Raw genomic sequence first — 27,881 nt, forward strand, 5'->3', positions numbered from 1 at the left:
TAACAAAGAATACTCTTGAGTTCCTTCTAACTATTAATGAGCCAAATCTTTTAATAGAGAGCTCTATGCTGAAAGGAGCAGTTTTCTCCTTATCAATAACAACAGCATCTTCTAGGGACTCTGTTCATAGACACACATTTTGAGCAGGATTGGAATATCTAATTCATCAAGAATCACATTACATAGGAAAGGCAATATGACTGAATCCATGACCTCAATTCTTGCCAATTATACCACAAGTTCTGGTCATCAGAGCAAAACAGCCTGGTATCTTGATTGCATGGATCTTGATAGAGAATTGATGTATCATTTAGATATTATACCCTATGAATACAGAACATCATTTCTCCAGGATAAATGTATACCCTCAAAGAACATTGATCTTATAATGCTGTGTCCTCACTATAAAGGTGTTAGATCAGAGAATTGAAGGGTAGAGACTGGAGTGACCCGCTAGTGCTAATTGCCAATGTATTTTTATTTTCTCCCATCTTTAAGAACACTCTGCATTATATTGTTGGGTGATATTGAAGTTGGTCTACCAGTCATTTCACATCCATCAGTTGGCAAGATTCCAAGGTTTGTTAAAGTGTTGGGTTAGCACTGCAGGAGAAGAGAGCTTTTTTTGGGGGGGAGGGCATACAGGTGTGATTTTCTCATGTAAAACAATGAGTACACATTCTAAAGAAATTTCAGTAATGCCCACACAGACAGGTATCTCTCAATTGAGTTCTCTCCCAGTGATTTTCACCTTGGAAGCAACTGTACAAAAAATGTACCCATGTGCAGTATGAACTACTCAAGATTAGGTAGCACAAGTGAAGTTTAATTATGGTGACAGAGTACCCTTTATAGATGGAGTTCTGGTCCAAAGGTCAAGTCATGTTGGCTGCATTACAGGATGTAATAGTGAGTTCCCTTCTATTGAATCAGAATCTATCAGTAGTAAACTCACCACAGTATTAATGCAGAAATAACTATGCCCACAATCAAACACAGCAACTTCTTTTTTTTCTCCATCTTTATTAAATTGGGTATTTCTTTTTTTTTTAATTTTTTATTTTTTTATTAACTTGAGTATTTCTTATATACATTTCAAGTGTTATTCCCTTTCCCGGTTTCCGGGCAAACATCCCCCTCCCCCCTCCCCTTCCTTATGTGTGTCCCCCTCCAAACCCTCCCCCCATTGCCGCCCTCCCCCCATAGTCTAGTTCACTGGGGGTTCAGTCTTAGCAGGACCCAGGGCTTCCCCTTCCACTGGTGCTCTTACTAGGATATCCATTGCTACCTATGGGGTCAGAGTCCAGGGTCAGTCCATGTATAGTATTTAGGTAGTGGCTTAGTCCCTGGAAGCTCTGGTTGCTTGACATTGTTGTACTTTTGGGGTCTCGAGCCCCTTCAAGCTCTTCCAGTTCTTTCTCTGATTCCTTCAACGGGGGACCTATTCTCAGTTCAGTGGTTTGCGGCTGGCATTCGCCTCTGTATTTGCTGTATTCTGGCTGTGTCTCTCAGGAGCAATCTACATCCGGCTCCTGTCGGTCTGCACTTCTTTGCTTCATTATTCTTGTCTAATTGAGTGGCTGTATATGTATGGGCCACCTGTGGGGCAGGCTCTGTATGGGTGTTCCTTCAGTCTCTGTTTTAATCTTTGCCTCTCCCATCCCAGCCAAGGGTATTCTTTTTCCTCATTTAAAGAAGGAGTGAAGCATTCACATTTTGATCATCCGTCTTGAGTTTCGTTTGTTCTAGGGATCTAGGGTAATTCAAGCATTTGGGCTAATAGCCACTTATCAATGAGTGCATACCATGTATGTCTTTCTGTGATTGGGTTAGCTCACTCAGGATGATATTTTCCAGTTCCAACCATTTGCCTACGAATTTCATAAACTCGTTTTGATAGCTGAGTAATATTCCATTGTGTAGATGTACCACATTTTCTGTAACCATTCCTCTGTTGAAGGGCCTCTGGGTTCTTTCCATTTTCTGGCTATTATAAATAAGGCTGCGATGAACATAGTGGAGCACGTGTCTCTTTTATATGTTGAGGCATCTTTTGGGTATATGCCCAAGAGAGGTATAGCTGGATCCTCAGGCAGTTCAATGTCCAATTTTCTGAGGAACCTCCAGACTGATTTCCAGAATGGTTTTACCAGTCTGCAATCCCACCAACAATGGAGGAGTGTTCCTCTTTCTCCACATCCTCGCCAGCATCTGCTGTCACCTGAGTTTTTGATCTTAGCCATTCTCACTGGTGTGAGGTGAAATCTCAGGGTTGTTTTGATTTGCATTTCCCTTATGACTAAAGATGTTGAACATTTCTTTAGGTGTTTCTCAGCCATTCGGCATTCCTCAGCTGTGAATTCTTTGTTTAGCTCTGAACCCCATTTTTAATAGGGTTATTTGTTTCCCTGCGGTCTAACTTCTTGAGTTCTTTGTATATTTTGGATATAAGGCCTCTATCTGTTGTAGGATTGGTAAAGATCTTTTCCCAATCTGTTGGTTGTTGTTTTGTCCTAACCACAGTGTCCTTTGCCTTACAGAAGCTTTGCAGTTTTATGAGATCCCATTTGTCGATTCTTGATCTTAGAGCATAAGCCATTGGTGTTTTGTTCAGGAAATTTTTTCCAGTGCCCATGTGTTCCAGATGCTTCCCTAGTTTTTCTTCTATTAGTTTGAGTGTGTCTGGTTTGATGTGGAGGTCCTTGATCCACTTGGACTTAAGCTTTGTACAGGGTGATAAGCATGGATCGATCTGCATTCTTCTACATGTTGCCCTCCAGTTGAACCAGCACCATTTGCTGAAAATGCTATCTTTTTTCCATTGGATGGTTTTGGCTCCTTTGTCAAAAATCAAGTGACCATAGGTGTGTGGGTTCATTTCTGGGTCTTCAATTCTATTCCATTGGTCTATCTGTCTGTCTCTGTACCAATACCATGCAGTTTTTATCACTATTGCTCTGTAATACTGCTTGAGTTCAGGGATAGTGATTCCCCCTGAAGTCCTTTTATTGTTGAGGATAGCTTTAGCTATCCTGGGTTTTTTGTTATTCCAGATGAATTTGCAAATTGTTCTGTCTAACTCTTTGAAGAATTGGATTGGTATTTTGATGATCTACAGATTGCATTGAATCTGTAGATCGCTTTTGGTAAAATGGCCATTTTTACTATATTAATCCTGCCAATCCATGAGCATGGGAGATCTTTCCATCTTCTGAGGTCTTCTTCAATTTCTTTCCTCAGTGTCTTGAAGTTCTTATTGTACAGATCTTTTACTTGCTTGGTTAAAGTCACACCGAGGTACTTTATATTATTTGGGTCTATTATGAAGGGTGTCGTTTCCCTAATTTCTTTCTCGGCTTGTTTCTCTTTTGTATAGAGGAAGGCAACTGATTTATTTCAGTTAATTTTATACCCAGACACTTTGCTGAAGTTGTTTATCAGCTTTAGTAGTTCTCTGGTGGAACTTTTGGGATCACTTAAATATACTATCATGTCATCTGCAAATAGTGATATTTTGACCTCTTCTTTTCCGATCTGTATCCCCTTGATCTCCTTTTGTTGTCTGATTGTTCTGGCTAGAACTTCAAGAACTATATTGAATAAGTAGGGAGAGAGTGGGCAGCCTTGTCTAGTCCCTGATTTTAGTGGGATTGCTTCAAGTTTCTCTCCATCTAGTGTAATGTTAGCAACTGGTTTGCTGTATATGGCTTTTACTATGTTTAGGTATGGGCCTTGAATTCCTATTCTTTCCAGGACTTTTATCATGAAGGGGTGTTGAATTTTGTCAAATGCTTTCTCAGCATCTAATGAAATGATCATGTGGTTCTGTTCTTTCAGTTTGTTTATATAATGGATCACGTTGATGGTTTTCCGTATATTAAACCATCCCTGCATGCCTGGGATGAAGCCTACTTGATCATGGTGGATGATTGTTTTGATGTGCTCTTGAATTCGGTTTGCCAGAATTTTATTGAGTATTTTTGCGTCGATATTCATAAGGGAAATTGGTCTGAAGTTCTCTTTCTTTGTTGGGTCTTTGTGTGGTTCAGGTATAAGAGTAATTGTGGCTTCATAGAAGGAATTCGGGAATGCTCCATCTGTTTCAATTTTGTGGAATAGTTTGGATAATATTGGTATGAGGTCTTCTATGAAGGTCTGATAGAATTCTGCAGTAAACCTGTCTGGACCTGGGCTCTTTTTGGTTGGGAGACCTTTAATGACTGCCTCTATTTCCTTAGGAGTTATGGGGTTGTTTAACTGGTTTATCTGTTCCTGATTTAACTTCGGTACCTGGTATTTGTCTAGGAAATTGTCCATTTCCTGAAGATTTTCAAGTTTTGTTGAATATAGGTTTTTATAGTAAGATCTGATGATTTTTTGAATTTCCTCTGAATCTGTAGTTATGTCTCCCTTTTCATTTCTGATTTTGTTAATTTGGACGCACTCTCTGTGTCCTCTCGTTAGTCTGGCTAAGGGTTTATCTATCTTGTTGATTTTCTCAAAGAACCAACTTTTGGTTCTGTTGATTCTTTCTATGGTCCTTATTGTTTCTACTTGGTTGATTTCAGCTCTGAGTTTGATTATTTCCTGCCTTCTACTCCTCCTGCGTGTATTTGCTTCTTTTTGTTCTAAAGCTTTTAGGTGTGCTGTCAAGCTGCTGACATATGCTCTTTCCTGTTTCTTTCTGCAGGCACTCAGCGCTATGACTTTTCCCTTTGCACAGCTTTTATTGTGTCCCATAAGTTTGGGTATGTTGTACCTTCATTTTCATTAAATTCTAAAAAGTCTTTAATTTCTTTCTTTATTTCTTCCTTGACCAGGTTATCATTGAGTAGAGCATTGTTCAATTTCCACGTATATGCGGGCATTCTTCCCTTATTGTTATTGAAGACCAGTTTTAGGCCGTGGTGGTCCGATAGCACGCATGGGATTATTTCTATCTTTCTGTACCTGTTGAGGCCCGTTTTTTGACCAATTATATGGTCAGTTTTGGAGAAAGTACCATGAGGAGCTGAGAAGAAGGTATATCCTTTTGCTTTAGGATAGAATGTTCTATAAATATCCGTTAAGTCCATTTGGCTCATGATTTCTCTTAGTCTGTCGACATCACTGTTTAATTTCTGTTTCCATGATCTGTCCATTGATGAGAGTGGGGTGTTGAAATCTCCCACTATTATTGTGTGAGGTGCAATGTGTGTTTTGAGCTTTAGTAAGGTTTCTTTTACGTATGTAGGTGCCCTTGTATTTGGGGCATAGATATTTAGGATTGAGAGTTCATCTTGGTGGATTTTTCCTTTGATGAATATGAAGTGTCCTTCCTTATCTTTTTTGATGACTTTTAGTTGGAAATTGATTTTATTTGATATTAGAATGGCTACTCCAGCTTGCTTCTTCTGACCATTTGCTTGGAAAGTTGTTTTCCAGCCTTTCACTCTGAGGTAGTGTCTGTCTTTGTCTCTGAGGTGTGTTTCCTGTAGGCAGCAGAATGCAGGGTCCTCATTGTGTATCCAGTTTGTTAATCTATGTCTTTTTATTGGGGAGTTGAGGCCATTGATATTGAGAGATATTAAGGAATAGTGATTATTGCTTCCCGTTATATTCATAATTGGATGTGAGGTTATGTTTGTGTGCTTTCATTCTCTTTGTTTTGTTGCCAAGACGATTAGTTTCTTGCTTCTTCTAGGGTATAGCTTGCCTCCTTATGTTGGGCTTTACCATTTATTATCCTTTTAGTGCTGGATTTGTGGAAAGACATTGTGTAAATTTGGTTTTGTCATGGAATATCTTGGTTTCTCCATCAATGTTAATTGAGAGTTTTGCTGGATACAGTAACCTGGGCTGGCATTTGTGTTCTCTTAGGGTCTGTATGACATCAGTCCAGGATCTTCTGGCCTTCATAGTTTCTGGCGAGAAGTCTGGTGTGATTCTGATAGGTCTCCCTTTATATGTTACTTGACCTTTTTCCCTTACTGCTTTTAATATTCTTTCTTTATTTTGTGCGTTTGGTGTTTTGACAATTATGTGACAGGAGGTGTTTCTTTTCTGGTCCAATCTATTTGGAGTTCTGTAGGCTTCTTGTATGTCTATGGGTATCTCTTTTTTAGGTTAGGGAAGTTTTCTTCTATGATTTTGTTGAAGATATTTACTGGTCCTTTGAGCTGGGAGTCTTCACTCTCTTCTATACCTATTATCCTTAGGTTTGATCTTCTCATTGAGTCCTGGATTTCCTGTATGTTTTGGACCAGTAGCTTTTTCCGCTTTACATTATCTTTGACAGTTGAGTCAATGATTTCTATGGAATCTTCTGCTCCTGAGATTCTCTCTTCCATCTCTTGTATTCTGTTGGTGAAGCTTGTATCTACAGCTCCTTGTCTCTTCTTTTGGTTTTCTATATCCAGGGTTGTTTCCATGTGTTCTTTCTTGATTGCTTCTATTTCCATTTTTAATTCCTTCAACTGTTTGATTGTGTTTTCCTGGAATTCTTTCAGGGATTTTTGTGTCTCCTCTCTATGGGCTTCTACTTGTTTATTTATGTTTTCCTGGAATTCTTTCAGGGATTTTTGTGTCTCCTCTCTATGGGCTTCTACTTGTTTATTTATGTTTTCCTGGAATTCTTTCAGGGATTTTTGCGATTCTTTCAGGCATTTTTGCGATTCCTCTCTGTAGGCTTCTACTTGTTCTCTAAGGGAGTTCTTCACGTCTTTCTTGAAGTCCTCCAGCATCATGATCAAAAATGATTTTGTAACTAGAGCTTGCTTTTCTGGTGTGTTTGGATATTCCATGTTTGTTTTGATGGGAGAATTGGGCTCCGATGGTGCCATGTAGTCTTGGTTTCTGTTGCTTGGGTTCCTGCGCTTGCCTCTCGCCATCAGATTATCTCTAGTGTTACTTTGTTCTGCTATTTCTGACAGTGGCTAGACTGTCCTATAAGCCTGTGTGTCAGGAGTGCTGTAGACCTGTTTTCCTCTCTTTCAGTCAGTTATGGGGACAGAGTGTTCTGTTTTCCGGCGTGTAGTTTTTCCTCTCTACAGGTCTTCAGCTGTTCCTGTGGGCCTGTGTCTTGAGTTCACCAGGCAGGTCACTTGCAGCAGAAAATTTGGTCTTACCTGTGGTCCCGGGGCTCAAGTTCGCTTGTGGGGTGCTGGCCATGGGCTCTCTGCAGCAGCAGCAACCAGGAAGACCTGTGCCGCCATTTCCGGGAGCTTCAGTGCACCAGGGTTCCAGATGGTCTTTGGCTTTTTCCTCTGGCGTTTGAGATGTGTGTGCAGAGAGCAGTCTCTTCTGGTTTCCCAGGCTTGTCTGCCTCTCTGAAGGTTTAGCTCTCCCTCCCACGGGATTTGGGTGCAGAGAACTGTTTATCAGGTCTGTTTCCCTCAGGTTCCGGTGGTGTCTCAGGCAGGGGTCCTGCCGCTCCTGGGCCCTCCCCCACGGGAGCCCAGAGGCCTTATACAGTTTCCTCTTGGGCCAGGGATGTGGGCAGGGGTGAGCAGTGTTGGTGGTCTCTTCCGCTCTGCAGCCTCAGGAGTGCCCACCTGACCAGGCGGTTGGGTCTCTCTCTCACAGGGTCTGGGGGCAGAGAGCTGCTGCGGGCCGGGATCCGCAGGTGTGGGACTTCCGGTAAACACAGAACGTGCCCGGTTCTACAGGAATTCTGCTTCCGTGTGTCCCAAGCTCACCAGGCAGCTTTCTTGCAGCAGAAAAGTTGGTCTTACCTGTGGTCCCGGGGCTCAAGTTCGCTCGTGGGGTGCTGCCCATGGGCTCTCTGCAGCGGCAGCAACCAGGAAGACCTGTGCCGCCGTTTCCGGGAGCTTCAGTGCACCAGGGTTCCAGATGGTCTTTGGCTTTTTCCTCTGGCGTCCGAGATGTGTGTGCAGAGAGCAGTCTCTTCTGGTTTCCCAGGCTTTTCTGCCTCTCTGAAGGTTCAGCTCTCCCTCCCACGGGATTTGGGTGCAGAGAACTGTTTATCCGGTCTGTTTCCTTCTGGTTCTGGTGGTGTCTCAGGCACAGGGGTCCTGCTGCTCCTGGGCCCTCCCCCACGCCTTATTTACATTTCAATTGTTATTACCTTTCCTGGTTTCCAGGCCAACATCCCTCTAGTCCCTCCCCCTCCCCTTCTATACGGGTGTTCCCCTCCCCATCCTCCCCCTATTAATGCCCCCCCCCCAACAATCCCATTCACTGGGGGTTCAGTCTTGGCAGGATCAAGGGCTTCCCCTTCCACTGGTGCCCTTACCAGGCTATTAATTGCTACCTATGCAGTTGGAGCCCAGGGTCAGTCCATGTATAGTCTTTGGGTAGTGACTTAGTCCCTGAAAGCTCTGGTTGGTTGGCATTGTTGTTCATATGGGGTCTCAAGCACCTTCAAGCTCCTTCAGTCCTTTCTCTGATTCCTTCAACAGGGGTCCCATTCTTAGTTCAGTGGTTTGCTGCTGGCATTCGCTTATGTATTTGCCATATTCTGCCCATGTCTCAGGAGAGATCTACATCCTGTTCCTGTCAGCCTGCACCTCTTCACTTCATCCACCTTATCTAGTTTAGTGGCTATATATGTATGGGTCCCATGTGGGGCAGGCTCTGAATGGGCGTTCCTTCAACCTCTGTTCTAAACTTTGCCTCCCTATTCCCTCCCAAGGGTATTCTTGTTCCCCTTTTAAAGAAGGAGTGAAGCATTTGCATTTTGGTCATCCTTCTTGAGTTTCATGTATTCTGTGCATCTAGGGTAATTTGAGCATTTGGACTAATATCCATTAAATATTTTACTTCATTTTTTACAGAATTTTTGCGTCTAGTGGTTGTGACTTGCAAGTTTACAGGTTGCTAAATCTTAATGTCTAAGGGAAAATGCACCCACTGTGGAACAACAGTGATCCTTCTAAATGTGTGTATCTTAACTTGATGTTTGACATTCGGTCTCATCTATAAGTCGGCTTACTACACATAACTCTATATTTTACCAATTTACTCACAATTTCTGGGGTGAAAATAACTTTTATTCACCACACAAAGTCTTCTTTCAAGTGAAGTGCTGCTACTAACATGTTTTTTTTTTCAAAAATTTTTATTCAGTTTTACACTCCAGATTTTATTCCCCTCCTGGTCTACCCTCCAACTATTCCACATACTATACCCCTTCTCTCCATGAGGATATCCCCAGCCCACCTACCCCAGCAGACCTCTAAACTTCTTGGAGCCTTCAGTCTCTTGATAGTTAGGTACATCTTGTCTGAGTGGACCCAGATCCATGCGTCCCCTGCTGTTTATGTGTTGTGGGCCTCATCTCAACTGGCGTATGCTGCCTGTTTGGTGATCCAGTGTTTGAGAGATCTCAGGAGTCCAAGTTAATTGAGACTGCTGGTCCTCTTACATGGTCACCCTCCTCTTCAGTTTTCCTTCAGTTTTTCCCTAATTCATCCAGAGGGGTCAGCAGCTTCTGTTCATTGGTTGGGTGCACATAGCTGCATCTGACTCTTTCAGCTGCTTTTTGGGTATTTTGGAGGGCAGTCATGATAGGTTCCTTCTTTGTGAGTACTCCATAGCCTCAGTAATGGTGTCAGGTCTTGGGGCCTCCCCTTGAGCTGGATCCCACCTTGGGGCTGTTGCTGGACCTTCTTTTCCTAAGGATCTTCTCCATTTACATCACTGCATTTTTTTCAGACAGGAAAAATTGTGGGTCAAGGTTTTAACTGTAGGAGTAGCAACCCCATCCCTCACTTGACGCCCTGTCTTTCTGCTGGCGGAGATGGCATGTCCCTCCTGATACTTGCATTCCTGTCCCCACACAGTTTACTTGGACAAACATTATAAATATCACTATATTTTATTTGCATTCAAAATTCAGTTAATTTATAGTGTCTAAATAACATAATTTTAATTATTCTTCTCTTATGTACATTTTTACTATTCCGGTTGGTTTTTATAAATTTATGGTACAAACTTAGACAAACCTGGGAAGAGAGAACCTCAGTCAATGAATTGTCTTCATCAGATTGTTCTGTGGGCTTGTCTGCAGGACTTTTTTTTCTTTTCTTGATTGCTAATTGATGCAGAAGAACCCAGTTCACTATGGGTGTTACTATCCCTGGACAGGTGGTCCTGGATTATATTAGAAAGGTAGCCCTGCTCACTGTGGCTGGTGCCGTCCTGAGTCATACCAGAAAGGTATCTAGGCAAGTCATGTAGAGAACACTGGAAAAGGCATTCCTCTGTGTTCTTTTCTTCAGTTCCTGTCTTGACTTCCTGCCTAAAACTCCTGTACTGGCTTCATATGGTGACAGATTGTAATCTGGAAACATCAATAAAATGAAAGCTTTCTTCTCCAAACTGATTTTTGTCCATGGTGAGTCACAGGAAGAGAATACAAATTAGGAAAACTGCCTTGTAACATTCTATTTCCAACAGAGTTCTATTACAGGCTTTAGATGACAGATTTACTGATAATGAACTTTAATTTTTTCCATATAAAACACTTATTTTTACCTACCCCCTCTTTTCTCCCATTCTACACTCTTTAGGCTTCCCTCTCCCCATTCACACCCCCTTTCTTCAGGCCATAACAGGTGGTTGATTAATTTGATTTGTTTTATTCAACAGAGTTGTGTTTAGAGTACCTAAAGTAAAATAAATGAAATATTTTAACATCTTCATTGAAAAAGAATTTGAGAGTTTCAATTTTATCTTTTCTGTATTTTTCTGCTCTAATTGACACACAAAATCTACCATTTGAAGAATTCCTTTGAGCACTGAAACCAGTTGTGTGGCTCCATATCTTCTGCTGTGGTTGTTGTGTCTCATGTGATTGGTGAGCTCATTAGAGAGAAACTAAGACCACACATGGAATTTTTCTGGATGCTTGTATGGAACATGAAATCTCATCTTTAGGCCTGCCATATACAGTTCCTTCCCATATTAAGATCTGGAAACCTCATGGCTGACAAGAGATTTGTGTCTCATTACGAACTGCCTCTCTAGTGAACAATTTTTCATCTACTTCTGCAAGGAATGGATGAAGAGATCAGATGGAGCACTACTCAATTCCATATATGAAGGCACAATTACACTTATAGCAAAACCACACAAAGACCCAACAAAGAAAGAGAACTTCAGACCAGATTCCCTTATGAATATTGATGCAAAAATACTCAATAAAATTCTTGCAAACTGAATTCAAGAAAACATCGAAACAATCATCCATCATAGTCAAGTAGGCTTTATGCCAGGGATGCAGGGATGGTTCAATACACAGAAATTCATCAATGTAATCCACTATATAAACAAACTCAAAGAAAAAAACCACATGTTTATTAGGTGCTGAGAAAGCATTTGACAAAATTCAATACCCCTTCATGATAAAAGTCCTGGAAAGATCGGTAACTCAAAGCCCCTACCTAAACATAGGAAAAGCCATATACAGGAAATCAGTAGCTAACATTAAACTAAATGGAGAGAAACTTGAAGCAATCCCACTAAAATCAGGGACTAGACAAGGCTGCCCACTCTCTCCCTACTTATTCAATATAGTTCTTGAAGTCCTAGCCAGAGCAATCAGACAACATAAGGAGATCAAGGGGATACAGATTGGAAAGGAAGAAGTCAAAATATCACTACTTGCAGATGATATGACAATATATTTAATAAACCCAAAAGTTTCCCCTGAGAACTACTAAACCTGATAACCTACTTCAGCAAAGTGGCTGGATATAAAATTAACTCAAACATATCAGTAGCCTTCCTCTACTCAAAGGATAAACAGTCTGAGAAAGAAATTAGGGAAATGACACCCTTCACAATAGTGCCAAATAATATAAAATACCTCAGTGTGACTCTAATGAAGCAAGTGAAGATCTGTATGAGAAGAACTTCAAGTCTCTAAAGAAATAAATTGAAGATCTTAGAAGATGGAAAGACCTCCCATGCTCATGGATTGGCATGATACAGTAAAAATGGACATTTTGCCAAAAGCAATCTCCAGATTCAATGGAATCCCAATCAAAATTACAACTCAATTATTTATAGAGTTAGAAAGAGCAATTTGCAAATTCAGTTGGAATAACAAAAACCCCAGGATAGCAAAAACTATACTCAAGAACTAAAGAACTTCTGGGGGAAATCACCATCCCTGATGTCAAGCAGTATTACAGAACACTAGTGATAAAAACTGTATTATATTGGCACAGAGACAGGCAGGTAGATCACTGGAATAGAATTGAAGACCCAGAAATGAACCCATACACCTATGGTGATTTGATCTTTGGCAAAGGAGCTAAAACCATCCAATGGAAAAAAGATAGCATTTTCAACAAATGGTGCTGGTTCAACGGGAGGTCAGCATGTAGAAGAATGTAAATAGATCCATTCTTCTTTTTTTTTTTTTATTAACTTGAGTATTTCTTATATACATTTCGAGTGTCATTCCCTTTCCCGGTTTCCAGGCAAACATTCCCCTCCCACCTCCCCTTCCTCGTGGGTGTTCCACTCCCCAACCTCCCCCCATTGTCGCCCTCCCCCCAACAGTCTAGTTCACTGGGGGTTCGGTCTTAGCAGGACCCATGGCTTCCCCTTCCACTGCTGCTCTTACTAGGATATTCATTGCTACCTATGAGGTCAGAGTCCAAGGTCAGTCCATGTATAGTCTTTAGGTAGTGGCTTAGTCCCTGGAAGCTCTGGTTGCCTGGTATTGTTGTACATATGGGGTCTCGAGCCCCTTCAAGCTCTTCCAGTTCTTTCTCTGATTCCTTCAACGGGGGTCCTATTCTCAGTTCAGTGGTTTGCTGCTGGCATTCGCCTCTGTGTTTGCTGTATTCTGGCTGTGTCTCTCAGGAGTGATCTACATCCGGCTCCTGTCGGTCTGCACATCTTTGCTTCATCCATCTTGTCTAATTGGGTGGCTGTATATGTATGGGCCACATGTGGGGCAGGCTCTGAAGGTGTTCCTTCAGTCTCTGTTTTAATCTTTGCCTCTCTATTCCCTGCCAAGGGTATTCTTGTTCCCCTTTTAAAGAAGGAGTGAAGCATTCACATTTTGATCATCCGTCTTGAGTTTCATTTGTTCTAGGCATCTAGGGTAATTCAAGCATTTGGGCTAATAGCCACTTATCAATGAGTGCATACCATGTGTGTCTTTCTGTGATTGGGTTAGCTCACTCAGGATGATATTTTCCAGTTCCAACCATTTGCCTACGAATTTCATAAAGCCGTTGTTTTTGATAGCTGAGTAATATTCCATTGTGTAGATGTACCACATTTTCTGTATCCATTCCTCTGTTGAAGGGCCTCTGGGTTCTTTCCAGTTTCTGGCTATTATAAATAAGGCTGTGATGAACATAGTGGAGCACGTGTCTTTTTTATATGTTGGGGCATCTTTTGGGTATATGCCCAAGAGAGGTATAGCTGGATCCTCAGGCAGTTCAATGTCCAATTTTCTGAGGAACCTCCAGACTGATTTCCAGAATGGTTGTATCAGTCTGCAACACCACCAACAATGGAGGAGTGTTCCTCTTTCTCTACATCCTCTCCAGCATCTGCTGTCACCTGAGTTTTTGATCTTAGCCATTCTCACTGGTGTGAGGTGAAATCTCAGGGTTGTTTTGATTTGGATTTCCCTATGACTAAAGATGTTGAACATTTCTTTAGGTGTTTCTCTGCCATTCGGCATTCCTCAGCTGTGAATTCTTTGTTTAGCTCTGAGCCCCATTTTTTAATAGGGTTATTTGCCTCCCTGCAGTCTAACTTCTTGAGTTCTTTGTATATTTTGGATATAAGGCCTCTATCTGTTGTAGGATTGGTAAAGATCTTTTCCCAATCTGTTGGTTGCTGTTTTGTCCTAACCACAGTGTCCTTTGCCTTACAGAAGCTTTGCAGTTTTATGAGATCCCATTTGTCGATTCTTGATCTTAGAGCATAAGCCATTGGTGTTTTGTTCAGGAAATTTTTTCCAGTGCCCATGTGTTCCAGATGCTTCCCTAGTTTTTCTTCTATTAGTTTGAGTGTGTCTGGTTTGATGTGGAGGTCCTTGATCCACTTGGACTTAAGCTTTGTACAGGGTGATAAGCATGGATCGATCTGCATTCTTCTACATGTTGCCCTCCAGTTGAACCAGCACCATTTGCTGAAAATGCTATCTTTTTTCCATTGGATGGTTTTGGCTCCTTTGTCAAAAATCAAGTGACCATAGGTGTGTGGGTTCATTTCTGGGTCTTCAATTCTATTCCATTGGTCTATCTGTCTGTGTCTGTACCAATACCATGCAGTTTTTATCACTATTGCTCTGTAATACTGCTTGAGTTCAGGGATAGTGATTCCCCCTGAAGTCCTTTTATTGTTGAGGATAGCTTTAGCTCTCCTGGGTTTTTTGTTATTCCAGATGAATTTGCAAATTGTTCTGTCTAACTCTTTGAAGAATTGGATTGGTATTTTCATGATCTACAGATTGCATTGAATCTGTAGATCGCTTTTGGTAAAATGGCCATTTTTACTATATTAATCCTGCCAATCCATGAGCATGGGAGATCTTTCCATCTTCTGAGGTCTTCTTCAATTTCTTTCCTCAGTGTCTTGAAGTTCTTATTGTACAGATCTTTTACTTGCTTGGTTAAAGTCACACCGAGGTACTTTATATTATTTGGGTCTATTATGAAGGGTGTCGTTTCCCTAATTTCTTTCTCGGCTTGTTTCTCTTTTGTATAGAGGAAGGCAACTGATTTATTTGAGGTAATTTTATACCCAGACACTTTGTTCAAGTTGTTTATCAGCTTTAGTAGTTCTCTGGTGGAACTTTTGGGATCACTTAAATATACTATCATATCATCTGCAAATAGTGATATTTTGACTTCTTTTCCGATCTGTATCCCCTTGACCTCCTTTTGTTGTCTGATTGCTCTGGCTAGAACTTCAAGAACTATATTGAATAAGTAGGGAGAGAGTGGGCAGCCTTGTCTAGTCCCTGATTTTAGTGGGATTGCTTCAAGTTTCTCTCCATCTAGTGTAATGTTAGCAACTGGTTTGCTGTATATGGCTTTTACTATGTTTAGGTATGGGCCTTGAATTCCTATTCTTTCCAGGACTTTTATCATGAAGGGGTGTTGAATTTTGTCAAATGCTTTCTCAGCATCTAATGAAATGATCATGTGGTTTTGTTCTTTCAGTTTGTTTATATAATGGATTACGTTGATGGTTTTCCGTATATTAAACCATCCCTGCATGCCTGGGATGAAGCCTACTTGATCATGATGGATGATTGTTTTGATGTGCTCTTGAATTCGGTTTGCCAGAATTTTATTGAGTATTTTTGCGTCGATATTCATAAGGGAAATTGGTCTGAAGTTCTCTTTCTTTGTTGGGTCTTTGTGTGGTTCAGGTATAAGAGTAATTGTGGCTTCATAGAAGGAATTCGGGAGTGCTCCATCTGTTTCAATTTTGTGGAATAGTTTGGATAATATTGGTATGAGGTCTTCTATGAAGGTCTGATAGAATTCTGCAGTAAACCTGTCTGGACCTGGGCTCTTTTTGGTTGGGAGACCTTTAATGACTGCCTCTATTTCCTTAGGAGTTATGGGGTTGTTTAACTGGTTTATCTGTTCCTGATTTAACTTCGGTACCTGGTATTTGTCTAGGAAATTGTCCATTTCCTGTAGATTTTTAAGTTTTGTTGAATATAGGCTTTTATAGTAAGATCTGATGATTTTTTCAATTTTCTCTGAATCTGTAGTTATGTCTCCCTTTTCATTTCTGATTTTCTTAGTTTGGACACACTCTCCGTATCCTCTCGTTAGTCTGGCTAAGGGTTTATCTATCTTGTTGATTTTCTCAAAGAACCAACTTTTGGTTCTGTTGATTCTTTCTATGGTCCTTTTTGTTTCTACTTGGTTGATTTCAGTTCTGAATTTGATTATTTCCTGCCTTCTACTCCTCCTGGGTGTATTTGCTTCTTTTTGTTCTAGAGCTTTTAGGTGTGCTGTCAAGCTGCTGACATATGCTCTTTCCTGTTTCTTTCTGCAGGCACTCAGCGCTATGACTTTTCCCTTTGCACAGCTTTTATTGTGTCCCATAAGTTTGGGTATGTTGTACCTTCATTTTCATTAAATTCTAAAAAGTCTTTAATTTCTTTCTTTATTTCTTCCTTGACCAGGTTATCATTGAGTAGAGCATTGTTCAATTTCCACGTATATGCGGGCATTCTTCCCTCATTGTTATTGAAGACCAGTTTTAGGCCGTGGTGGTCTGATAGCACGCATGGGATTATTTCTATCTTTCTGTACATGTTGAGGCCCGTTTTTTGACCAATTATCTGGTCAATTTTGGAGAAAGTACCATGAGGAGCTGAGAAGAAGCTATATCCTTTTGCTTTAGGATAGAATGTTCTATAAATATCTGTTAAGTCCATTTGGCTCATGACTTCTCTTAGTCTGTCTACGTCTCTGTTTAATTTCTGTTTCCATGATCTTTCCATTGATGAGAGTGGGGTGTTGAAATCTCCTACTATTATTGTGTGAGGTGCAATGTGTGTTTTGAGCTTTAGTAAGGTTTCTTTTACGTATGTAGGTGCCCTTGTATTTGGGGCATAGATATTTAGGATTGAGAGTTCATCTTGGTGGATTTTTCCTTTGATGAATATGAAGTGTCCTTCCTTTCTTTTTTGATAACTTTTAGTTGAAAATTGATTTTATCTGATATTAGAATGGCTACTCCAGCTTGCTTCTTCCGACGATTTGCTTGGAAAGTTGTTTTCCAGCCTTTCACTCTGAGGTAGTGTCTGTCTTTGTCTCTGAGGTGTGTTTCCTTAGGCAGCAGAATGCAGGGTCCTCGTTGTGTATCCAGTTTGTTAATCTATGTCTTTTTATTGGGGAGTTGAGGCCATTGATGTTGAGAGATATTAAGGAATAGTGATTATTGCTTCCTGTTATATTCATATTTGGGTGTGAGGTTATGTTTGTGTGCTTTTCTTCTCTTTGTTTTGTTGCCAAGACGATTAGTTTCTTGCTTCTTCTAGGGTATAGCTTGCCTCCTTATGTTGGGCTTTACCATTTATTATCCTTTGTAGTGCTGGATTTGTAGAAAGATATTGTGTAAATTTGGTTTTGTCATGGAATATCTTGGTTTCTCCATCTATGTTAATTGAGAGTTTTGCAGGATACAGTAACCTGGGCTGGCATTTTAGTTCTCTTAGTGTCTGTATGACATCAGTCCAGGATCTTCTGGCCTTCATAGTTTCTGGCGAGAAGTCTGGTGTGATTCTGATAGGTCTGCCTTTATATGTTACTTGACCTTTTTCCCTTACTGCTTTTAATATTCTTTCTTTATTTTGTGCGTTTGGTGTTTTGACAATTATGTGACGGGAGATGTTTCTTTTCTGGTCCAGTCTATTTGGAGTTCTGTAGGCTTCTTGTATGCCTATGGGTATCTCTTTTTTTAGGTTAGGGAAGTTTTCTTCTATGATTTTGTTGAAGATATTTACTGGTCCTTTGAGCTGGGAGTCTTCACTCTCTTCTATACCTATTATCCTTAGGTTTGATCTTCTCATTGAGTCCTGGATTTCCTGTATGTTTTGGACCAGTAGCTTTTTCCGCTTTACATTATCTTTGACAGTTGAGTCAATGATTTCTATGGAATCTTCTGCTCCTGAGATTCTCTCTTCCATCTCTTGTATTCTGTTGGTGAAGCTTGTATCTACAGCTCCTTGTCTCTTCTTTTGGTTTTCTATATCCAGGGTTGTTTCCATGTGTTCTTTCTTGATTGCTTCTATTTCCATTTTTAATTCCTTCAACTGTTTGATTGTGTTTTCCTGGAATTCTTTCAGGGATTTTTGTGATTCCTCTCTTTAGACTTCTACTTGTTCTCTAAGGGAGTTCTTCACATCTTTCTTGAAGTCCTCCAGCATCATGATCAAATATGATTTTGAAACTAGGTCTTGCTTTTCTGGTGTGTTTGGATATTCCGTGCTTGTTTTGGTGGGAGAATTGGGCTCCAATGATGGCATGTAGTCTTGGTTTCTGTTGCTTGGGTTCCTGCGCTTGCCTCTTGCCATCAGATTATCTCTAATATTACTTTGTTCTGCTATTTCTGACAGGGGCTAGACTGTCCTATAAGCCTGTGTGTCAGGAGTGCTGTAGACCTGTTTTCCTGTTTTCTTTCAGCCAGTTATGGGGACAAAGTGTTCTGCTTTCGGGCGTGTAGTTTTCCTCAAATAGATCCATTCACCCTGTACAAAGCTTAAGTCCAAGTCATTCAAAGACCTCCACATCAAACTAATTACACTCATACTAGTAGACAACTGGGAAAGATTCTTGATCACATGGGCACCAGGGAAAATTTTCCAAACAAAACATCAATAGTTTATGCTCTAAGGTCAAGAATGGACAAATGGGACTTCATAAAACTGCAAAGCCTCTGTAAGACAAAGGATACTGTCATTAGGGCAAAATAACAGCTAACTGATTGGGAGAAGATCTTTAGCAATCCTACATCTGATAGAGGGCTAATATCCAAAATATGCAACAAACTCAAGAAGTTAGACTCCAGAGAGCCAAATAACCCTATTAAAAATTGGGTACAGAGTTAAACAAAGAATTCTCAGCTGAGGAATATTGTATGGCTGAGAAACACCTAAACAAATTGTCAACATCCTTAGTCATCAGAGAAATGCAAATCAAAACAACCCTAAGATTCCATCTCACACCAGTCAGAATGGCTAAGATCAAAAACTCAGGTGAGAACAGACACTGTTGAGGATGTGGAGGAAGAGGAACACTCCTCTATTGTTGGTGTAATTGCAAACTGGTACAACCACTCTGGAAATCAGTCTGGAGTTTCCTCAGAAAATTGGACATTGCACTACCTGAGCACCCAGTTATACCTCTCCTGGGCATATACCCAAAAGATTCTTCAACATACAACAAAGACACATGCTCCACTATGTTCATAGCAGCCTTATAATAGCCAGGAGCTGGAATGAACCCAGATGCCCTTCAACAGAGGAATGGATACAGAAAATGTGGCACATCTATACAATGGAATACTACTCAGCTATCAAAAACAATGACTTCATGAAATTCATAGGCAAATGGATTGAACTAGAAAATATCAACCTGAGTGAGGTAACCCAATCACAGAAAAACACACATGGTATGCACTCTCTGATTAGTGGATATTAGCCCAAATGCTTGAATTACCCAAGACACAATCCACAGACCACATGAAGCTCAAGAAGAAGGATGACCAACGTGTGGATGCTTCACTCTTTCTTAACGGAGGAACACAAAGATTCACAGGAGGAGATATGGAGGCAAAGTTTGGAGCAGAGACTGAAGGAAGAGCCATTCAGAGCCTGCCCCACATGTGGCCCATATATATACAGCCACCAAATTTGGTAAGATTGATGAAGCTAAGCAGTGCATGCTGACAGGAACCAGGTGTATATCTCTCCTGAGAGACACAACCAGAGGGAAATGCTAGCAGCAAACCACTGAACTGAGAATGGGACCACCGTTGGAGTAATTACAAAAAGGATTAAAAGAACTGAATGGGCTTGCAACCTTATAAGAACAACAATGACAACCAACCAGAGCTTCCAGGGACTCAACCACTACCCACAGACCGTACATAGACTGACCCATAGCTCCAGCTGCATATGTAGCAGAGGATGGCCTTATTGGGTACCAGAGGAAGAAGAAGCCCTTTGTCCTGTTATGTTTGGATTCCCAGTATAAGAGAATGTCAGGGGTGAGACGGGGGTGGGGTGGATGTGGAGGGGAACACCCTTATAGAAGAAGGGAGGGGGAGGGGATAGGGGGCTTATGGACAGGAAACTGGGAAAGGGAACAACATTTGAAATGTAAATAAAGAAATATCAATAAAAAACACACGTGAAAAAAGAGATACAAAGGTCCAACCACATTTTCATGATTTTAGATAGTAATGAATTCGGTTCTATCTCCACAGTTCTGGGCAGATCTGGTTAATGCCCTACTTTCAATATCAAGGCATATCAACTTTCATATGTATCATTTGAAAGCAAATCCAGATTCTTCTCTTAGAGGGTTCACACCATTCTTGTCCTACAGTCTATTTTCTGGAAATTCACTCTAAGAGACAGACCTGATGAAGTTGAAACTTTTGCTTCATGGTGGTCATAATGAACACCTCAAGTGCTTGACTATTTGTCGTGATAAGCAGAAAGACATGTAAGTTCATTTTCTTCTGTCTGTGGTCAGGCAAGCCTTCCTGCATATGTCTGAGATGAGTGAAACAGAAAACAGCCTTCAGCTGTGCCAACTTGGAACGCAGAGGTCATTAATAATCAGGAATATTTTATCACAACACATTTACTTGCCAGCAAAAAGTGTGGAAAAATAATTTCAAATTGTTGGTGAAGAAAATGCAAATGCAGATTCTAACACCTACTGAGACTTTCTAACATAGAAGCAGCAGAAAATAAGCTGCTATTTTAGATTTTAATCCATATGTTGGGCAAACTAAGGAAAGACTGCAAAGTAGTAAGTTCCATGTGTAAGAAGGATAAAAGTCAGAACTTTGGAAGAGGCTAAATTCAACAAGCTATTGCTGGATGTTCATATTCTCCTCTTTGACTGACATGTTGGCTTTAGTTCTTCCTGTTGGTGTACTCATGAAATTACATCTTCTTTTGTATAAAGGCTTCTCATATGCAGAAGATCTCTGAGGCAATATGATGCTGGCCCATTGCTCTGTGGTATGTATTGCTTGCTTAAAGTGGGATGTGTGCACTTGTGTCTGTAGCTTGCCTCTATATCATCCACCATCTTGTTGGTTAATGTTAGCAGGTAATTGCTCACAGATCTCCCCTTCCATGGCAGTTTTTGTAGCCCTGACTGGGATTTTGCAGCTTTATGTTCAGAAAATTTTGAAAGAAGATTTGAACAAGTTGGAAACTAAATAAAAACTAGACCTCAGGACAACATTCCACTGAAGGACTTATACTAGGTCTTAGGTCTTCATAGCACTGTAGAGACAAGAAATGATATGACCACAAAAATCACTCAAACCTCACTTCTTTGTTGAAAACACATTGCCCTTAAACACAATAGGCTCATCAAGATAGCATAACATATTGTTAAATGATGACATTGAACATTGGAAATGACTATGTTTGTTTAGTAGTTAGGCAGAACTCAAGCCCATTCGGTGAAATAAAATAGTCCAGGTGTTAGTATCTCTGTGCTGGACTTAGGAAAAATTGTGCTTATTAGGTATTTAAAATGGTTCAATAAATTTGTCCTCATGTGAACCCTATAGATTCACTCCATATTTCCAGAATAAACTCTTGTTTGAGTGTAAGTCTATGACATCTTGTTGAAAAGTATACATTGTACTAAATTTGAAAGTGATTTGGGGATGATACGAGAATTTGAATTTCATATTCCATGTGTTCATGAAGAGATATAATCTCTTTCTTTAAATATTGTGTAAGTTTTGCTAACAAGATTGGGCTTGAGGCAATTCAAGTCCTAAGAGGAACCAACCTAAGTTGATATATTATTAATCAAAGACACCTTTGAAGGTACCTTTGACACATTATTGTGGTTGTAAGTAGAATTCTGCTTGGATTGTATACTTTAAGATCGTTTAACTTTTCACTCTTTTTCAAAAATTGAAAATAGATTCTTCTCCCTGCAATATATTCCAATCCCAGTTTTCCTTCCCTCTATTTCTCCCAGCTATCCCTCTCCCTTCCTATCTCACCCAGATCCACCCCTCCTCAGTTTGCTCTTCAGAAAAGAGCAGGCTTCCAAGAGATGACAGTCAAACAGGTCAAGACAAGATAAAATAAGACAAGGAAAATCCACCTACCCCATATAAGCTGGACAAGGCAATCCTATCAGAGGAAAAGAGCCCCAAGAGCAGGCAAAGAATCAGAAATATCACCCCCACTGTTCTAAGTTCCCCCAAAATGCCATCTTAACAGTTTTAACATATAAGCAGACCCATGCTGGCTTCTTCAGTCTCAGTGAGACCACGTGATCCCTGCTTAGTTGATGTTATTCTTGTGTCTCCACCCCTCTGACTCCTACAATTTTTCCTCTCCTTTCTCAAGGTTCTCTGATCCCTGAGTGGAGGGACAAAATAGAACTTTTCAATTGTGTACTTCCTCTCTGCATTATGTCTGGCTCTGGGTCTCTGTACTTACTCTCATCTGCTGCTGGAAGATGCCTCTCTGATGACTACCAGACAAGGCACCAATCTATTATTATAGCAGAATATTATTAGGAATCATTTTACTGATTTTCCCCCATGAATTTTTGGTTCTACCCTAGCACTCTGGGATCCCCAGTCTCTGGTTTGTGACCATCCAGGTACTGTAGAACTCCCTCTCATGATGGAGGCCTCAAGTTAAAACAAACATTGGTTAGCTACTCCCACAAGTTTTGTGCCACTATGGCCCCAGCACATCTTGCAGGCAGGACAGATTGTAAGTGTAAGATTTTGTGGCTGGGTTAGTGTCCAGGTTTCTTTTTCTATAGCCTGCAGAATACCTTCTTGGACCAAAGAGACTGGAATATAGAGGTGAAGGCACCATGCCCCTACAAGCTCAACCTCCTGAAGTTTAATGAGCGTATAACCACAGACCCTATTGCTTTCTTTACTCCTTGTTTTGTTTTCAAGATAATTCCATAGAATTGGGTTTATCTATCATCTATTAATCTATCATCTATCAATCAATCTATCTATTATCTATCTGTCTGTCTGTCATCTATACATTATCTATCTATCAGTAATCTATCCATTTATCTATCTATCATCCGTCTATCATCTATCTATCTGATTCCATTATTAGTAATTTTGGGGTTGCTTTTTTATTTATTTAACTTTTTCTTGAATTTCTCTGTGAATTTCATATCGTGTACTCCAGGTCTAATAATCTCCACATCCCTTTGTATCTGCCCTTTGCCAAGTCATCCTCCCCACCAAAAGAAAAAACAATAATTAAAGTAATTAAAACAAAACACTACAAAATATTTTGTTGTGGAAGCTGTATGGTTTTACAGTGTATCCCAGTAGACCATTTTGTCCATACATCTTTACTTGCAAATATTCATGGCAATGAGTCATAGGTCTGGTTCTAGGTCTCTGGCTTCTGTTACACTTACTGGATGCTCACCAAGACTCCTCTGGAATATGCTGTGTTTGCCCTGTGTCACCAACACCCTGCAGCACTGATCTGTAGAATTAACCTCTTCATGCACTCCAGCAGTATATAGATAAATATTGGTGGGCTAACTCAAAGCCCTGGGTCTGGGCTTTGGTGGTTGGTGTGTTGGTCAGTCTACCAGCTCTTTGGCACTCTCACTACCAGGGCAAATTCTCAGTAGTGTCTTAGCTCACTCAGTGCTGCAGCCCACAAGGAGCAGGGCCAGTTCTCCTGCTCTCACACCAACAGAGCCAGTTCACCAATACCGTGATTACCAGGACCAGGTCCATTGTGTTTCCCAGGTGAGGTTCAGGCCCATTATGCACAGTGCTGCCGTGGGCAAGCAGCAGAGCCAGCTCTTCCTCTCTACTGTCCTTGGGGGCAGCTCAACTGCCCACAGTGGGTACCAAGGTGAAAGGTAAGAGGTCATAGCTCCCAGGCTCATGCCACTTCACAAGGCCCTCACTGTTAGCACAGGCCCAGACTCACCATAGCCTCTGCTATCAGCACAGGTTACTCACGTCAGGCTATTCCTTCCTACCCTTGAATCTCCAGTCCCTCCTCTCTTCACAGTGCTCAAGCTGTTCTACTTCTCTTTCTTGCTCATTTCTCCACCACATACTTCCACATCATAGTGACTTCTGCTGTAGTCAAGCCCTGTGACAGACAGGGCTCTAGGTGATTTCTACCCTCCCTTGTCATGTTGCCTCAGTATTTTGATCTTTTTCAGTAGTATTGATGTGGGGTTAATTTTTAATGTGAGAGATGTGTCAGGTCATGACTCATATAGTGTAAGAAGCTTGATATCTTTGACCCTAAGTACCTCTAGAGTATGTTAGTGAAGACATTAATACTCCTCCCCTTCTCTTACACACACACACACACACACACACACACACACACATCCAACATTTTTATGAGATATAAAATGAGATTTTATAATTCACTTAGGTTTCTGATATAATCTAGCTCCTCCCTCCTTTTTTTTTTAAACCACATTGTAGTGAAAATACAGTTCATTCTCATCACTAAATGTAGGACATTGGGTACAGAATTGGATATGATCTCCTTTATACCCAGAAAACACACTCCATGTATTTTTCTGTGCTTTGTCTCTCTTATCCAGATCTGAAGCATGCAGAACAATAATTCACACATATAAAACCACTTCTGTGGGCATAATGCAACATGTGGAAATAAGACCCTAAAGTGATACATAGTGATACCTTTTCGAGGTGGTTAATGTTAGTAAATGTATAAAAGACTATGGGAGGATCTTGTTTAGTTTTAATACAGGAGAACATGCACACAATATTATATAAGAGGAATGAGCCTCATCAGACACTGAATCTTCCCAGCTTCCAAAAAATTGAGGACTAATCATTTGCGTTTATTATCCAGCACGAGTTGTTTATAACAGAAGCCGAAATAGACCAATATAATCATTATGTATAAGTCTTTTCCATGCTAATATTGGCATTTATGTGATGTCTACACACAGGCAGTTTTCTTTCTATGTTTATTTAATGCGTGCATGTATGTGTACATGTGTGTCAAAGCATGCATTGTATTCCTGTGAGTGTGCATGTATGTGTATGCATGTGCACATGTGTGTGTGTGTGTGTGTGTGTGTGTGTGTGTGTGTGTCCACAGGGTATATATAGGACAAAAAGAGGACAACTAGTGAAAGTTGGTCTTCTCCTTCTACTATGTCTTATGAACTCAACTTAGCTTTTCAGGCTTGTTGTGAGCACTTTTACCCACTGAGCTGGCTTGAGATGCAGTTTTTATAAATATTGCTATAAATATAATTTCACAAACATAAGTATAAATCACTATAATACTTCAGCTCTGCTATATATTCTATAAATACTAATTAAGGAAGTAAAGGTGATAGTTAATTAGCTTCACTGGAGGAGACAATGACCCTAAGTTTCTCTCTTCTTTGAAGACAATACAGAAGAGAGTGATGATACTTGTAGCATCTAAGCTAGGTCACTACAAAAGATGACAGCTACATGGATTGCTTTTATAAAAGGAAGCTATTGTTAATGTCATCACAATGCTACTCATTTAAGTGTGGAGGAATAGTGGTTTCTCACAAGCCACCAGTAATGACCCTAGAGATAATCTACTTTAGGAATATATTCTCTTCAGCCCTTATGCGAGTTATCTGTGGACTACATTTTCAACTTATAACTGCAAGTTCATGTTATCCTCAGCCACATGTTATTTCTTAATTGCTACACTGTAGAAACTGCTTATTGTGTGTGCGTAATTTGCTATAATGATAGTTAATCATAGTCGGATTAACCATGGCTCAGTGTATGCCTCTGAGGACACACTCAGAGAAGGTTGGTGGTAAGACCAATTCTAAATGTGAATGACAGGTATGAGCTGGGAGCCTGGATAGCATATAAGTAGATAAATAAGTAATCAGAACACTACCATTGTCCTTCTGTCAGCTTCCTCTTCTTACCCACTGTTCTAGTTAGATTTATGTTAAATTACTACAAGCTAGAGTCATTTTAGAAGAGTGAACATCCAAGAAAAACCTCCAACTAGGTTGGCCTGTGGGCAAGCCTGTGGTATATTTTTATGATTGATGAATTGTTTGGGAGAGCCTAGCCCATTGTGTGTGGTGTCACCCCTAAGCTCCAGGTCTTTTGTGCTATAAGAAAGCAGGTCAGGCACACCGTTAGGATTGAGCCAATAAGCAGCACTCTTCCATGTCCTCTGTATCAGTTCAAATTCTTGCCTTGTCTTCCTTTCTATATACTGTGATTAGGATATTTAAGCTGAAATAAATCCCTTTCTTCTCAAGTTGCTTTGATTCATGGTTTTATTATAGCCATCGACACCCTTACTAAGGCGCTTACATACTCATGCCCTTATGGTTTTCTGCTACAGTGCATGATAGCAAGCAGTAAAGGACTGAACCCTCTAAAACAGTAATGCAAACTCAATCTCTCCCCCTTAAGTTGCTACACTGGGAATTATGTCACAGAAGGTAAAGCTAACGGATGCAGTTAGCCAGCAAGTCATTAGATAATATGTTAATTTCTGTAGTTGTGATGCAGATGTCTGACAATTACTTAAAATAAGTTATTTATGTTGGCTCATGGTTTTCAGGTTTCAGTCTATAGTCCTAGTCTCTCTTGTTTCTGGACCTGTGATAAACAAAATATTATGCCAGTGGGAACATGTAGTTGAGGTTACCCACGTCATGGTAGATAGGAAGGAGAGCGGGGAAGAGACCACAGAAAATCATAAACTGAAAAGGTATAGCCCTAGCTACCTATTTCTTTCAGCTTGGAAGACGCCATCAAAGGTTTCTGCTACTTCCGAAAATCACACCATGAGGTGGAGACCAAGCATTTATATATGAAATGTGGCTGAGATGTCAGATTCAAACCATAATGGTTAATAATATAATTATGTTAAATATTTCTCAAATGGAAGATGCCAAAGCAGTTTTCGAAAAGGATAGTGATTTGAAAAGTAGTGATCTAATGGTTTGTAGTTGGAAATCTACTTGTGTGCAATAGTTAAGATGATTTGTGGAGGGTGGCTAATAGAAATAGGTGGCGGTTCCCAAGGAACCTGACAGAAATGTTTGTAATACTTATGGCCATGTGACTTTGCAGGGATATAACCAATAAATTAAGCATTCTGGGATAATGACTATTGTCATTCAAATTTGGGGAGCATGGGTTAGTAACTAACGGAAAACAAATAGTTTAATATTGTAAAGATAGAGTTATAATTAATGGACATTGAGATAATGAGCTGACAGTGGGGCCAGGCCAGCTAGAGTTACTAGTGGTGGTCAGCTACCTGATATGGATCCTAGGAATCAAACTTTGGTTCTTTGCAAAGCCATATGCATTCTTAACCTTTGACCAATCTCTCCAGCTCCAGAGCCTGAATTCTTATTTAGTGAATTAAAGTGTATGACAATTAAACCAAGGGGGCCAGTGAACTAAGAAGCCATTGTCTCTGGGATCCATTTGTGTACCCCTGCCCTCCTCCTCAGAGGCAGTGGGCCACCAGCCTGCCCTGACAAAGGGAGCAGAGGTGGAGAACAGGGTTCTAATAGCCATGACTACGGTGGAAAACCGTAGAGACTGCTGCAGTGGGACAAATCTACTTTATTGTCCCAGGGATAGGGTATATAAGGGTTCTTTAAGAGGTACAGGTGGGAAAGTCTAATTGGTCATAACATCAAGTGAACAGGAAGAGCTGATTGGTTCTAGTACAGTACCTAATTATCATGCGAGTGGGAAGCCAGAGCTGGACTTGTGTTCTGAGTGATGCAGCCGTGCAGGGAGTAAGTACGTGGTCGCTTTTCAGATAAGAGTAGCCACCTGTATCCAGATAAAGGCAGAGAGAGGGAAACCCTGCTGAGAAATGGAGTCACCCATTTTTTGCCAAGCTCAAAATGCCATCTGGTTGGGGAGGAGGGGCGGTGCTGGGAGGCTGCTACCTTAATAACGTGGTTTTCCAACACATATGTACACTGCAGGTCTGAATGTGATATATAGGAGGAAGACAAGTCAATGAAAGCCTCAAAATAGTTCATCTCTTACTTATGGAAAGCAATAGGCTTTTGCTTTTGGCTTTTGCTGTTGTTTGTGATTTTGCCTTTTTGCCAAAACCCATTACCTGAGGTTTCAACACTGTTGGACAGTCACTATGGATTAAGGTTCCAAGAGCACATGAA

This window comes from Rattus norvegicus, chromosome 9 (assembly GCF_021556685.1).
Source record: "Rattus norvegicus strain SHRSP/BbbUtx chromosome 9, alternate assembly SHRSP_T2T, whole genome shotgun sequence".
Lineage (NCBI taxonomy): Eukaryota > Metazoa > Chordata > Mammalia > Rodentia > Muridae > Rattus > Rattus norvegicus.